The sequence below is a fragment of the Odocoileus virginianus genome, chromosome 28 (assembly GCF_023699985.2).
Source record: "Odocoileus virginianus isolate 20LAN1187 ecotype Illinois chromosome 28, Ovbor_1.2, whole genome shotgun sequence".
Classification (NCBI taxonomy): Eukaryota; Metazoa; Chordata; class Mammalia; order Artiodactyla; family Cervidae; genus Odocoileus; species Odocoileus virginianus.
Genome location: NC_069701.1, coordinates 5,149,872 through 5,164,794, shown reverse-complemented (window position 1 = coordinate 5,164,794; position 14,923 = coordinate 5,149,872). Strand labels below are relative to the sequence as shown.

The 14,923-nt window shown below is 37.0% G+C and overlaps 1 protein-coding gene across 2 annotated transcripts in view; it reads left to right on the top strand.

The window, feature by feature from the left end:
- TYR (tyrosinase) overlaps positions 1-14,923 on the top strand; it is a 163,154-nt gene that overhangs the window by 30,295 nt on the left and 117,936 nt on the right. The window lies entirely within an intron of this gene.

Below are 14,923 nucleotides of genomic sequence, written 5' to 3'. Positions count from 1 at the left end.
ATTCTCTAGTGGTAAATGATGTGTCAAAATATTCTTTTACTCCAGACTTTTCAAGTTATTAAACTTAAGAGCATTTGTTTTACAACAGGAAATTAGAATGTATAAGAGAAACATGCCAGGATATTACAGACTGAATGTTTGTGTTCTCTCCAAATTCTTGTGTTTGAAACTCTATCTCCTCCCCAATGTAATGGTATTAGAAGTTGGACCTTTGGGATTTAATTGGGATTAGTTGAGGTCATGTGGGTGGAACGTTCATGAATAGGATTAGTGCCACTGTAAGTGACAACACAGTTTGCTTCCCCTTTCTGCTCTCTACCATGTGAGGGTATACCAGAACATAGCAGTTTGCAACCTGGAAGAGTGCTCTCATCAAAACTTGATCATGCCAGCACCCTAATCTCAGACTCTCAGCCTCCAGAACTCTGAGAAGTAAATTTCTGTTATTTATAACACTCAGTACTTTGTTATGGTAGTCCAAACTGACAAGTCGTAGAAGCTGTAACAAACAAACCCAGTGGCCTAACCTAATAAAAATTGGTTGATTTCTTGCTCACGCCAAGTCCAGTTTGGATGTTAATGGTTGGTAAACAGTCTTTCACATGACCATTTTAATGGCTTCTCTAAACCCCATCTCCCTGATGATCTTCTGCATCTTCTGGGAGATAAGGGAAGAGCGTGTTTGGAGGTCCTAGAGGAGGAATATGTGGGCCAATCCTAGAAGTGATCTACCCACCAAGTCCTACATTCTGCTGTCCACAGTTCATTGATAAGGCCACAACTGAGTATGAGTTTGGTTGTGCATACAGGAGTTTGAGGAAATGGGTTTAGTGAACATATTAACAGATGTGTGTTAGGTCTTTCAGTTTGAGCCTTTTCAATTTTTTACCCTTTCAGTTCAGTTCAGTTCAGTCACTCAGTTGTGTCCGACTCTTTGTGACCCCATGAATCACAGCACGCCAGGCCTCCTGTCCATCACCAACTCCCAGAGTTTACTCAAACTCATGTCCATCGAGTCGGTGATGCATCCAGCCATCTCATCCCCCATCGTCCCCTTCTCCTGCCCCCAATCCCTCCCAGGATCGGGGTCTTTTCCAATGAGTCAACTCTTCACATGAGGTGGCCAAAGTATTGGAGTTTCAGCTTCAGCATTAGTTCTTCCAGTGAACACCCAGGACTGATCTCCTCTAGGATGGACTGTTTGGATCTCCTTGTAGTCCAAGGGACTCTCAAGAGTCTTCTCCAACACCACAGTTCAAAAGCATCAATTCTTCAGTGCTCAGCTTTCTTTATGGTCCAAATCTCACATCCATACATGACCACTGAGAAAACCACAGCCTTGACTAGATGGACCTTTGTTGGCAAAGTAATGTCTCTGCTTTTTAATATGCTATCTAGGTTGGTCATAACTTTTTACCCTTTAGGATCTAGTAATTGCTCAGAATTTTAGTTTTGGTCTAGGATGCCTCACTTATGTTGAAGCCTCAATTCTTGGCTGAGAAAAAAAGTAAATGATTTTCTCTCACATGTCATTATTTACTTTTCTCCATTTTCTATAAAATTTTCACACTTAAGCTCATTTTTCAACAAGTATAAAAAGGCCATGAAATTCTGTTTTCCTTAGCCATTCCATGTCCTTTTTTCCAATGGAACTTCCCAAAATATATTTGATTATTTATGGATGAATAATTATTTCTATTAATATGGTTTGTTTGAAAAAAGAATTGCCTATCTTTTCTCTCCTAACATCTATTATCATCTACATGCTGAGCAACACCGTACCTATTTTTCACACCAGCTCAGGGTGTTCTCTATATATAATTAATTATTCCATCAGGAGAATATTGATACGATCACCTATTAAATAAAAGCATAAGAGCCAATTCAGGGCCAAGATCCATTTTACTCAATCATAAACCTTGGAATATTAAGGGCATATACCAAAACTTGCAGCTTAAGTCATTTTATAATTATGCTATTGTACTTGAAAATTGTTCTTAAAAATAAATAAAGAACTTTAAAATAAAATAAGGTCAAATAAAATTATGCCAGCAACTGGAGTTACATGGTTTTGGAAAGAAAAATAAATATTCCATATTTATTTATTCAACAAACTTTTATAGAGTATCCACTCTGTGCGGGCACTTTGCTATACACTAGGAATTATTGTCATTTGGTTGCTCAGTCGTGTCTGACTCTGTGACCTCATGGACTACAGCATGCAAGGCTTCCCTGTCCTTTACCATCTCCTGGAGCTTGTTCAAACTCATGTCCATTGAGTCAAGGATGCCATCCAACCATCTCATCCTCTGTTGCCGCTTCTCCTGCCTTCAATCTGTCCCAGCATCAGGGTATTTTCTAATGAGCTGGCTCTTTGCATCAGGTGGCCAAAGTATTGGAGCTTCAGCTTCAGCATCAGTCCTTCCAATGAATGGTCAAGGTTGATTTCTTTTAGGATGGACTGGTTTAATCTCGCAGTCCAAGGGACTCTCAAGAGTCTTCTCCAACAGCATAGTTCAAAAGCATCAATTCTTCAGCACTCAGCCTTCTTTATGGTCCAACTCTCACATCCATACATGATTACTGGAAAAACCACAGCTTTGACCTCATCCATCAGAGGGCAAACAGAATGAAAACCACAAGCACAGAAAACTAATCAAACTGACCACAGGGATCACAGCCTTGTCTAACTCAATGAAACTATGGCCCATGTAGGGGCACCCAAAACAGATGGTTTATTGTGGAGAGTTCTGACAAAACATGGTCCACTGGAGAAGGGAATGGCAAACAACTTCAGCAGTCTTGCCTTGAGAACCTCATGAACAAGATGAAAAGGCAAAAGGATATGACACTAGGAATAACTAGCAAATATGATGCAGATGTTTCTGTCTTGGAATTTACAGTCTAATTAAGAACTAGGCCATGAATAACTGTAATCTAAAGGAAATAAATGACTAAAAGGGAGGAATATAATTAATGCTATGCTATAATTAAGTGCTATTAAATGGAGGGGACCTAAACAATTGTTTATTGTCAGAGAAACTCTGAGGATCTGATATCCTCAAAGATGAGCTGGAATATGTCAGGTAAGGTCCATAGAAAAAAAAGGAAAAAACAAATTTTTTCAGTCTGCTAAAAAATAGTCTTGTGAATACCCAGAGTCCCTTGTAGCTAAAAGCCACTGCTGACATCAATATAACCCTACATTTTCAGTTCCTAACAGCCTTTCACATCCGTTATCTTAATTACTCATTTCAAATGACTAATACCATATTACACTCATAGATGAAGGACTGAGATTCAGAGAATTTAACTTGACAAGGTTACCCAGCTAATAGGTAGTAAAGTTAGACCATCACCAGGGTAGGTCATATCCCTAAGTCTTCCAAATAGAGTTTTATAGGAAACATAAAGTTGTGGTTAACAGATTTGTTGTTGTTGTCTAGTCACCAAGTTGTGTCCAACATTTAGAGGACCAGGCTCCTCTGTCCATGGGATATCCCAGGCAAGAATACTGGAGTGGGTTGCCATTTCCTGCATTGGCAGGCAAATTCTTTACCGCTGAACCACTGGGGAAGCCCGGTTAACAGATTACCCGGGTTAAAATCCTGATACTGTTACTTACTAATTAGTTGACCTTTGGTCACTGTCTTGACTTGAATTCCTTCATTTATAAAATAAGGAAAAGCACAATACCTGCCTCAGACATCATTGTAAAATTTACATCATCTTTACAGATACCTGTAAATGCTTATCTATTAATGGAAAAATTTCATTAAGTGATAAAGTCACTGTCTTGTATGTTGATGCAGAGTCTATTTTCTAACTTCATTTAGAAAGTAAATTCTAAACAATGGAATTGATCAGTATTTGAGACCTCCAGTGGACAAAAAATGTTTCAGAAAAACATTATTTCTAAGTTGAGTTGATATCCAAATTGTAGCGAAATGATAGTACTTTCTACTTAGAAAGACTCATAAAAGCAATCTTTGAGATGGAGTTATATCTCTATTCTAGAAACTTTTAAAAAATGAAATATCAAAAACTTCAATAAAGACAGAGTCAGTGTTACTGATTTTTCTTTTCACCTTGCACTCTGATATGGCTTTGCATGGTATTGGTGCTAGTAAATAGTCCTCTAAAATAGGAACTAGGATCCTCTGTGGCTAAAAAAAAAAAAGCAGAATGGAAAAGAGTAAATGCCTAGGAAGCTGATGGATGGGGTGGTGGTGATGGAAGAGGAATTGACAACAGCAGCAAGTGACAATGAATATCAAGGGAAAAGGAAGAAAAATATAGTCTACAAACATTGACATTCAGTAAGGGAGTTGCATTTGACAGAGACAAACACTGTATAAACATCTGACCTTGTATATTGGTGGCATTACCAAACAATTCCAAACTTCTTGGTGTTTTGTGATAAGAATCTGGTTGATTCAACTGACTACATGCCTTTGAAGTCCTATGACAGGAAGGTTTTAAGGTACTCATCTTAAAGAAGAGGATGGGAGTGTCCATAATATCAAGGGCCTTCTCTATGCTGAAGAAGTGTATTATAGAAAACTGGGCTGGATGCAATGCCTTGTGCTTGCTTGTTTGTTTGTTTTTGTTTATTTGTTTTTTAAGATTTTTTTTAAAGTGGACCATTTTTAAAGTCTTTATTGAACTTGTTACAATACTTCTTCTGTTTTATGTTTTGGTTTTTTGGCTGCAAGGCTTGTGGGGTCTTAGCTCCCTGACGAGGGATCGAACACGCAACACCTGCATTGGAAGGTGATATCCAAAGCCACTGGACCACCAGGGAAGTCCTTGATGCTTTAGGTTTGGTTGTTTTGTTTTGTTTTTTTCACAAAAAGAAGTAAGGGAATTCCTTATAAAGAATTACGGGTATTGTTATAACTAGAAAAGAAAATCTGTTGTCATCCTAATGTATTTATATTTCAGTATAATTAATAGTTCTACACCAAGTAAGGGAGTGTAACAATGATTGAGACCAGAAATCTGATAGACAACTAGCCCAAATTCTGGCTCCACCACTTACCAGTTGAATGACCTTGGATAAACCATTGAACCTTTCTAAGCATTCAGAAACCTTTCAGTTTCACCACCTGAAAGTTGCTCCAACTGTATCCTCTTTACAGAGTTACTGTGAGGATTGTTTCATAAGTATATAATAAAACAGCCTACTACAGAGGAGTTGAGAGCATAGTAAAAGCAGTAATCTCTGTTGCCAAGTGGTAATTAAGACATAACAAAGATATGAATTATATTTCCATTTATAGTTAAACTATGAAGATGAGGCTTTGTAATTTGTTAGCATAGGGAAGACTATTTTAAATTGAAGGTTGATGAATGCAAGCACACCTATGAAAAAATTCAAATGTATTTTCAAGTGATTTTAATCAAACATCTTAAAAATAATTACCCTTAATATAAATATAATCTTTACTAATTATACTTCCCTGTGGCTAACTTTGTGTGCTAAGTTGCTTCAGTCATGTCTGACTCTTGCACAACCTCATGGGCAGGCTCTTCTGTCCATGGGATTCTCCAGGCAAGAATACTGGAGTGGGTTGCCATTTCCTTCTCCAGGGTATTTTCCAACCTAGAAATTGAACCCACGTCCTGCCTCTTATGTCTCCATTGGCAGGTGGGTTCTTTACCACTAGCACCACCTAACTTTATTTGATGTTAATTTTTTTATCCATGCATATGTATGTTCTTACACATTCATAGCAATAACTCTTTTATACAAGTTTATAGATATGAAAGAGAAGAAAAATAGAATGATATAAGGGGGAAATACGGGATTTGAAATGAGATGATTGATACAATTTTGGAATTAGCCATTCAGAAGACATGTGACTTTTAATGTGTCATCTAGATTTTCAATCTCACTAAGTTTATTTGTAGCATAAGCATGCTGAGCTTTACTCTATCTGCTTTATGTGAGGAACGTACAAGGGTGTGCTAATTCATACCTGCTTTGAGAGTTGACAATATCTTTTCCCAACCCTTTACTCAATGAGAGCCATTTGGTACTTTGAAAGAAACAATCATGAGATTATTTACATTATGGAAATTGACAGACAGTACAAGTTGACGTATTCTCCACTACCACCCTCATTTTCCCTCTGAGATCTGGTTAATATTTATCTAGTACATTATTCGGAATGTCAAATGAAAGAAAAAAATATGGTTTATGGACTCTAACATGTTATGCAAAATATGTTATAATATCCATTACAGAAAATTATAAATATGGAGACAATCTGTGACTTGCATATGAAAGATCATTAAATGATCTTCTCTGATTAAAAAGCAAAGACATAAATGAGCTTGTAGGATACATTTAAATGATTTAATAGACTTGTGTATGATAGAAATGCTCTATCAAATCAAGCTGATGAAGGAATATTATATATAGAAATTTTGCAGTGTGACTAACCATCCTTGTTTGCCCAGGACTATGGGGTTTTCCAGAATTAAGATGAACTATATAATTTCCAGAATATATCACAAAATGAAAACATGAAGCAGTTCATTCAAAAATTATTAAAAATTTCAAGACAGGAATGGCAAAGCATTAAACCAAGTATGGATAGCTTTGGGTGAGGAACACTCAGTTGCATGCCTATAAAGCTGGCTATACCTAGGACCCAGGACTTTCAGAGCTAAAATCAAAATAGACTGGGGCAAACAGAGACTAAGATGGTTGTGACTCTACCTTTGCTTTAAAAATAGTTAGAATTAATATTAATGTATTATCAAAGACTTATCACACATAATGAAATACACCAACTATAGGTGGTACTATCAATTCAGTCATAAGTAAGAACAAGGAAGAGAAGGCAGCTTGAATAACACTTTACCTATAAGACCTTTGCTTGATTCAGTCTGTGCCATTTAGTGAACTAAATGATTCTACTGTGACTCCCGAGTTTTCCTGAATGCACAAGTCTAAGAATATGGAATGCCATTTAAAATTTTACCTTAAAACAAATTTCAGACAAATTGTAAATGAATAATGAGCTATTATGATTAATGTGTAAGAAAACTTTATAGATATGTTTATAAACTGGAGATAAGATCTAAAAAATGTTGAAAAAATCACTGGATAATGTAAATCACATGTATACTGTGTAAATATGTATATAAAGAAAAGGATTACATGTCATTTTCTTTACATACACACACACACACAAGTATACATATACACACATGAACACTGGTGTTGCCAAGAGGAGCAATTAGTCTGATGTTTAAAACAATAAACAATTTCAAGTGATAATACAGGAAATAATTCTACTTTCTTTACTGAGTTCATGGAGATGACTATAATTTTGACTGGTTTCACCATTGTCTTTGGGCAAATAATGAAAATTAGAGCAGCGCTTCTCTAATGCAGACATTGGTGTACATTAGAATCACCAGAAAGACTTTTAAGCACAAATGGTGAACCCCAGTGACTTTCCGATTCACAGTTTTTGGTAGGGTTTGAGTGTTTGCGTTTCTAAGGAATTTACATAATTTGTGGATCATTTGAGACCTTCTGTACTGTGCGCGCTGTGTCGTTCAGTTGTCTCCAACTCTCTGAGACCCCATGGACTGTATGTAGCCCTCCAGGCTCCTCTGTCCACGGGCATTCTCCAGGCAAGAATACTGGAGTGGGTTGCCATGCCCTCCTCTGGGTGATCTTCCCAATGCACCGATCGAATCCGGGGCTCCCCACTGCAGGCGGATTCTATAGTGATTGAGCCACCAGGGAAACCCAAGAATACTGGAGTGGGTAGCCTCACCTTTCTCCAGGGGAACTTTCTGACCCAGGAAATAAACCAGGCTCTCCCGCATTGCAGGCGGATTCTTCACCATCTGAACTGTGACCTTTTAACTGCCATCTAATAATTATACGGTAAACAATCACCCACAACCATGTTTGCTTGATTGCTTTGTTCCCATAGTTGAAGAGACTTCCTGAATCAAATTAAAAATATTTTCTAATAAACATAAATGCTAATTAATTTTATCTATGACTGTAGAGCTAGTACTTTGTGTAAGAAACCTTGAAGTTGGAATGAAAGTTAATGCTTCGTTGTAACTAGGGACTTGCATAGATCCAAGGATCCTTTTGATCTACAGTATTATATTTCTGCTGCAAGTCATCTAAATTATAAACTTTTAAAAAGTACTCAACCATGAAATACAACCTCATAAAATCATTGTGTGTAACCCTGTGAAGCTATGTACTTCATAGTTCCAGAAGACAGCTGCACCAGGAGAGTGAATTGGAATATAGCTGGGGCGGGGGGTGGGGGAGGGGGGAGAGATGCTGTCAACTGTCCCTTCTCTTTGATCTTTACATGCATCAATGTATATTTTTCTATCTTCTGTTTTTTTTTCCTCCAGTTATATCCCTGAAACTCTATGAAATGTTAAAATAGGTTAGAGAAGCATTTAAAATTAAATAAAATAAATTCAATGTACTCTGTTCCAAAAATTTAACTGTGTATTTTTTCACATTTTAGACTCCAACAGGCATGATAAAATGTAACATTTATAGCCCAGCTTCCTAGAAAGGAGTATCCTGAATTAGATAATATATGTGAAAGCGCTTACCTAGTGCCTGCTTGTAGTAGTTGCTCAATTTTTTAAAACATCGTTTTCATGGGTACACATTGGAGCAGTTATCAATATGAAAAAATTTCAAGGTAGAAGTTCCTGATGTGGAATTTTAAAGGCAGAAGCATTTTTAGACTGTCACAATATAGGAGGAAAATATTTTAGGTGAAGGAAATAATACATTCATAGGTAAAGTCTTTGAAGTGCGAGTTCAGGTTTAGAGGTTAGAAAGCAATTTTGCCTAAATCATTGAATTTCGACCCTGTTTGCACATTAGAACCACCTGGGGTGTTTTTAAAACTCCAAGTGCCTGAGTCCCACTCGTACCAATTAAATCTGAATCTCCAGGGCTCAGAGATAGGCATCAATATTAAAAAAAACAAGCGAACAAACACAAAAACTCTCCAGAGTGCTATTGGGGAAGAAACGAAAGAGAAAGATAGATGGAGTGACAAGCTGAAATTTCCTATTGTTATCATCAGCCTGAAACTGTGTTTATTAATTTCCCATAGGAATGTAGCACGCAGACTTGAAGGCATAACACAGAGTAATTTGGACAACTGTCACTGCCCTTCACAAAGAACTTTGAGCCGTTTTGGCATTTGTGACTGCTAACAAGGTCCCTGCTGGCTTGTTAGACTTTCCATCCGTGGGGACCCCTTGGACAAGAGAGAGGCAATAATGCATTCTGCACCTTGCTGATGATGGTCAATGGGTGAAAATAGCAAGTCACTAAATTCATCTCTTAGTGCATGATAAAACGTTTTCAAGGTGTGTCAGCAAGTCAGTATGACACTACCACACTTTAGTGTGCAGAAAAGAGCACGGGATTTGAAGTCAGTCAGAGCCATAGTCAATTCCTTGATTGCCTCGGTTTCTAGCTTGAATTTAAATGTGTTTTTTAACTTCTCTTAAGTCTTCTCATCTGAAAACTTGGGACAGTGATAATATTCAACCCTGGGATTCAAATGAGATCATGTACATGAAAGACATTTGAAAAATTTGATCTATAAATTATTATTATTTGTGCTTAGAATTCCTCTTGGACTCACTCTTCCACAAGGGAATAAAATCTTGGCATGAGAAACTACTGATGTTGGTATTATCTTTTCTATTTTTTCAAGGTGATTCACCAGCCAAAAAATGAATTATGTGAAGAAGTAAAATAGAAAATAGTTTATTCACATTTTATATTATTTACGTCCATGACATTCTCTTAATTTGGTGACTTAACAAGTAGGAGCATAGAGCTCTTTAAAGGTCACTTGTAGATTTTATGGAGAGAAATGTTATTTTTCTTCCTCCCAATCTTTACAGGATGGTATCAGTGAGGAATTGAGGAGTATTTTTTAAGGCCTTTAAAAATATTGATGTATAGTTACTGTATAATATTGTATAAGTTATGGGTGTACAACATACTGATTCACGATTTTCAGAGGTTATCTTTCATTTATAGTTATTATAAAATATGGGCTATATTCTGTGTCTTGTACAATATATCCTTATAGCTTATTTTACACCTAATAGTTCACACTTATTGACCTATCCCTATACTGGCCCTGCCTCCTCCTCTCCTCACTGACAGTTTTTAAATTCTTCAAATATATGTGAGTCTGTTCCTTTTTTGTTATATTCACTAGTTTGGTATATTTTTTAGATTCCACATATAGGTGATATTATACAGTATTTGGCTGTCTCTATCTGACTTTTTCACTTAGCGTAATGCTCTCCAAGTCCACGCATGTTGCTGCAAATGGCAAAAGTTCTCTCATTTTTAGGGCTGGAATAGTATTCCATTGTGTATATGTAAACACACACATATATACATTGTACATATCTGCATATGTATATATATATATATATATACACTCTGTTGAGAAATATTTTATATTTTCTTTTAAATACAAAGATGTGCAAGGTTCTGCTTCTGACTATGGAAAATCAAAGCAAAGTCTTTGGTCTCTGTTTCTGAGGACTCTCCAGTCCTATTTTAAGAGATTAGATACACACAGTCCATTTAAAATTGTTACTATAATCAGATTGTCTGTATTAACAATTTGGTACTTATCACAAAGATGTTGGGTGTTTGTCCAACCTGTACCTTTGAACTATTTCTGAGCACATAACACAATGTATTCTGACAAACCCCATGTGCTTCTCATTCAAATACCCTTCATAAGAACATTGGAGACTTTCCTAGATGCATCATATGGCAAGTTAGCAAAAAAATGAGTAAAGAAGCTCTAGCCTGTCTGAAAACATGCTTAGAATAGCAATCTAGTTTTCAGGATCACCCTGACGCATCTATTGTTGGCTAAGGGCAAGCAGGCAGGCTTTTGTAGAGAAATGGAATTTAGGAGGAGTTTCCTGAGTGGTGCTAGTGGTAAAGAATCTGTGGCCGATGCAGGAGGCAGAAGAGACATGGGTCTCATCCCTGGGTCTGGACGATCCTCTGGAGAAGGAAATGGCAAGCCACTCCAGTCCTCTTGCCTGGTAAATCCCAGGGACAGAGGAGCGTGGCGGGCTACAGTGCATGGAGTCATGAGTCAAGAAGTGTCTGGTGCTGGGATGGATCCTTAAGGTGGAAATTTGTGGCAAAAGCAGTTTTTCTGTGGTTGGAGTGGCCCATATTCTTGGTTAGCAGCTCTCTGAATAGGCACCAATTTATCAGATGCAACAAATTTACAGAAATGATAGGTACTATTCAGGAAGCATTTGTCTTGTGCTAGATTCTATACTAATTGCATTACACTTGCTGTAAAAGTGAGAGAAATTGTTTGATAAATAGACAAATAGATGGGGAAACAATGGAAACAGTGAGAGACTTTCTTTGGGGGGCTCCAAAATCACTGCAGATGGTGACTGCAGCCATGAAATTAAAAAACGCTTGCTCCTTGGAAGAAAAGCTATGATCAACCCAGACAGCATATTCAAAAGCAGAGATATTACTTTGCCGACAAAGGTCCATCTAGGCAAAGCTATGGCTTTTCCAGTAGTCATGTATGACTGTGTGATTTGGAATATAAAGAAAGCTGAGCACCAAACAACTGATGCTTTTGAACTGTGGTATTGAAGACTATTGAGAGTCCCTTGGACTGCAAGGAGATCCAACCAGTCTGTCCTAAAAGAAATCAGTCCTGAATATTCATTGGAAGGACTGATGTTGAAGCTGAAACTCCAATACTTTGGCCACCTGATGCAAAGAACTGACTGATTGGAAAAGACCCTGATGCTGGGAAAGATTGAAGGCAGGAGGAGAAGGGGATGACAGGGGATGAGATGGTTGGATGGCATCACTGACTCAATGGACATGAGTTCGAGTAAACTCCGGGAGTTGCTGATGGACAGGGAGGCCTGGCATGCTTGCAGTCCATGGGGTCGCAAAGAATCAGACACGACTTAGTAACTGAACTGCCTGACTGAAGATATGAAAGAGGGGTATTAATTATTCCCTCTTTTACCAATGAAGAAAACAAGGCTCACAAAACATAACTTGAGAAAAATAATACTTTTTTAAAAATAAAAAATGTAGAATTTAAACCCAGTTTGCTCTTCTCTAAAATTTTTTTCTTTACAAACAGTATCTTCAAATTGCTAAAAAAAAAAAAACAACACCACTACAGGTTCACTAAGACACTTTAAAAGGTACATGGCACAGAGAGTTTTAAGAAAATTTATTTTGATCTTTCTCCCAAATATATTTTATTAAAATCATTCTGAATGAGAAATCTCCTGAGATTCTTCTTTACCGCCTACCCTTGCTTAATCTCCCTTCAACTTTTCAGAAGAAAGGTGTACCTCCAGCCTATATCCATACTTAATCACAGTACACTCCCAGAAGAGGTAAAATCATACGAGGTACTAAACCAGCAGAGAACTCAGAATATTGGTGCCAGTGTTGCTGGAATGAATGGCTCCAACGAAAAGTAGCGAGTATCTTGAAAGTTAAGTGCTTTGTAAATAAAAGCACTTATAGCTACTTTCATCAAAGAATTTTTGTTTGAGTTGTCACTGATGGATTAGATTATTTTGATGCTGAATCAGCTATGTCATTTTTGGCATATACTAAAAAAAGACTTTAAGTAATTAAGTGAAACTCCTATAAAAATCTTTTTATTACCATCTAGTTTTTTATGAGAATAAAGTTTGCAAGACTAATGATTTTTTTTTAATTTAGAATTGAAAATATGGTGAGCCTTATTCTTTCTAGCAACAACTATTGCAGGGTATTATAGATATCTGCAATAATTTTTAACTAACAGATGTTAGTCACTCAGTCGTGTCTTACTCTTTATGACCCCATGGACTGCACCCCACCAGGCTCCTCTGTCCATGGGATTGTCCAGGCAAGTATACTGGAGTGGGTAGCCATCCCTTCTCCAGAGGATCTTCCCTACCCAGGAGTCGAGCCTGGTCTCCTGCATTGCGGGCAGATTCTTTACTGTCCGAGCCACCAGGAAGCCCTTTTAAATAACAATCTTTCATACATATTGTTAAGAAATGAATTTTCAATAAAACTTTACTTTTTATATTTAATAACTTCTTTTGTAAAATATTTAGTGTTACATCATTCTAATAAAATATGTATTACTAAAATTTTTAGTGACAATCTAGATTATATTGTCACATGAAGTTTTTAAAAGGTAATTTTAACATCTATACCTAGTTTTGTTGCAGAAAAGTATGACAGGCTGATGAATTTTTTAAAAAAATTTTAAGCATAATATATAACATTTTTGCATACTCCTGTGGGAAAACAGAATAAGAACATGAGATCTAGTGGGAAAAAAAGGAAATCCTATAAAATTTCAGACTATAATAGAAGAGTTTGGGAACTTTGATTATGGATGATGGCAAATATCAAACCATTACACTGGATACACTTTTATAAAATTTTTATTTTAAAATTTATACTATTTGCAATATCTACCCCTGAATTTTTTCCTCTAAAACTATTTGCAATTATAAGTAAAGAAATTTAGAAAGTACTTAAAATATGTGAGAGCATACCTAAAAGATGGTTTTAAAGCTTTCATTTTGTTCTACTCAAAGATAGAAGCTTAAAGACTATTGCGCTGCAGAAGTTCCCCCATGATATATGACTTATTACTAATAGGAAAAGCAATTAACCAATGCATTTAACAGCTTAAGTTCTGGAATAAAACAGGTTTGTGTTCCAACCTTAGCTTCTCTTATTTGCTTTTTAATCTTAGACAATTTGCTTAAACTCTCTAAACTGCTTTATCCAAATTTACATAACAGAGATTATGAAGATATCTAATTTGTAGAACCATTCTGAAGGTTACATGAAAATAATCATGTTAAGCTTTTAGGAAAATCCCTGTACATATTAAGAACCATGTATATACAATCTTGGGCTTCTCGGGTGGTGCTCGTGGTAAAGAATCCACCTGCCAATGCAGGAGAAGCAAGAAATGTGGATTTGATCCCTGGGTCAGGAAGATCCCCTGGAGAAGAAACGGCAACCCACTCCAGTATTCTTTCCTGGAAAATCCCATGGACAGAGGAGCCTGGTGGGCTATAGTCCATGGGTTGCAAAGAGTCAGACATGACTGAGCAACTGAACTCACACACACAGACACAATCATAAAAGTTGTCATACACAAGCAATGTCAGAGGGGAGAGAGAAGTGTGTGGTCTTGGGCTAAGCTTCTGGAGGTAGCTGGGCTTGATATTGTATCTGAGAATGAGTATAAAAGCTCAAAAGGAGGAGACGAAAACATCAGCTGAGGGGGCAGAGATGCTGTCAGCCACAACGGTAGGAGAAGACAAACCACTGAACTCAGAAGTCAAGAGCTGCACTTTAAAAATGAAGCTGACAACAAAATATCCTAACTGTTTGAAAGGAAGCTAGTTTCCCTCTGCCTCCTATTGTCTGCACTGTTTCTATCCTACCTTTTAAAATAAAATTATAACCTCACAGTTTCTGTTTTCCTGATAATGCTAAATTTTGAAATTCAATAAGTCCTTGGCATTTTCCTTCAGCTTGGTTCTGATTTACAGTTTAACTGTGTTCCTCCCACTTTGTTTGATTTTATATCTGAGTTCTACTTTTTTGTGTGTGGTTTCCCTGAATGGACACTGAAATGATATCATACTTCACCTATTCCCTGGTAATGTATGGGAGAGAATACAATATCAAGAGCTCAGATGTTGCCGTCTAACTGATATGGGTTAAAATACCGACTCGGCTACTACCTGTGCAAGCTTGGGAAACTCAGGACTTTTCTGAGCTTCATTTTTCTCTTCTTTCCAGTGGGGATAATTTCTAATCAGCAGAGCT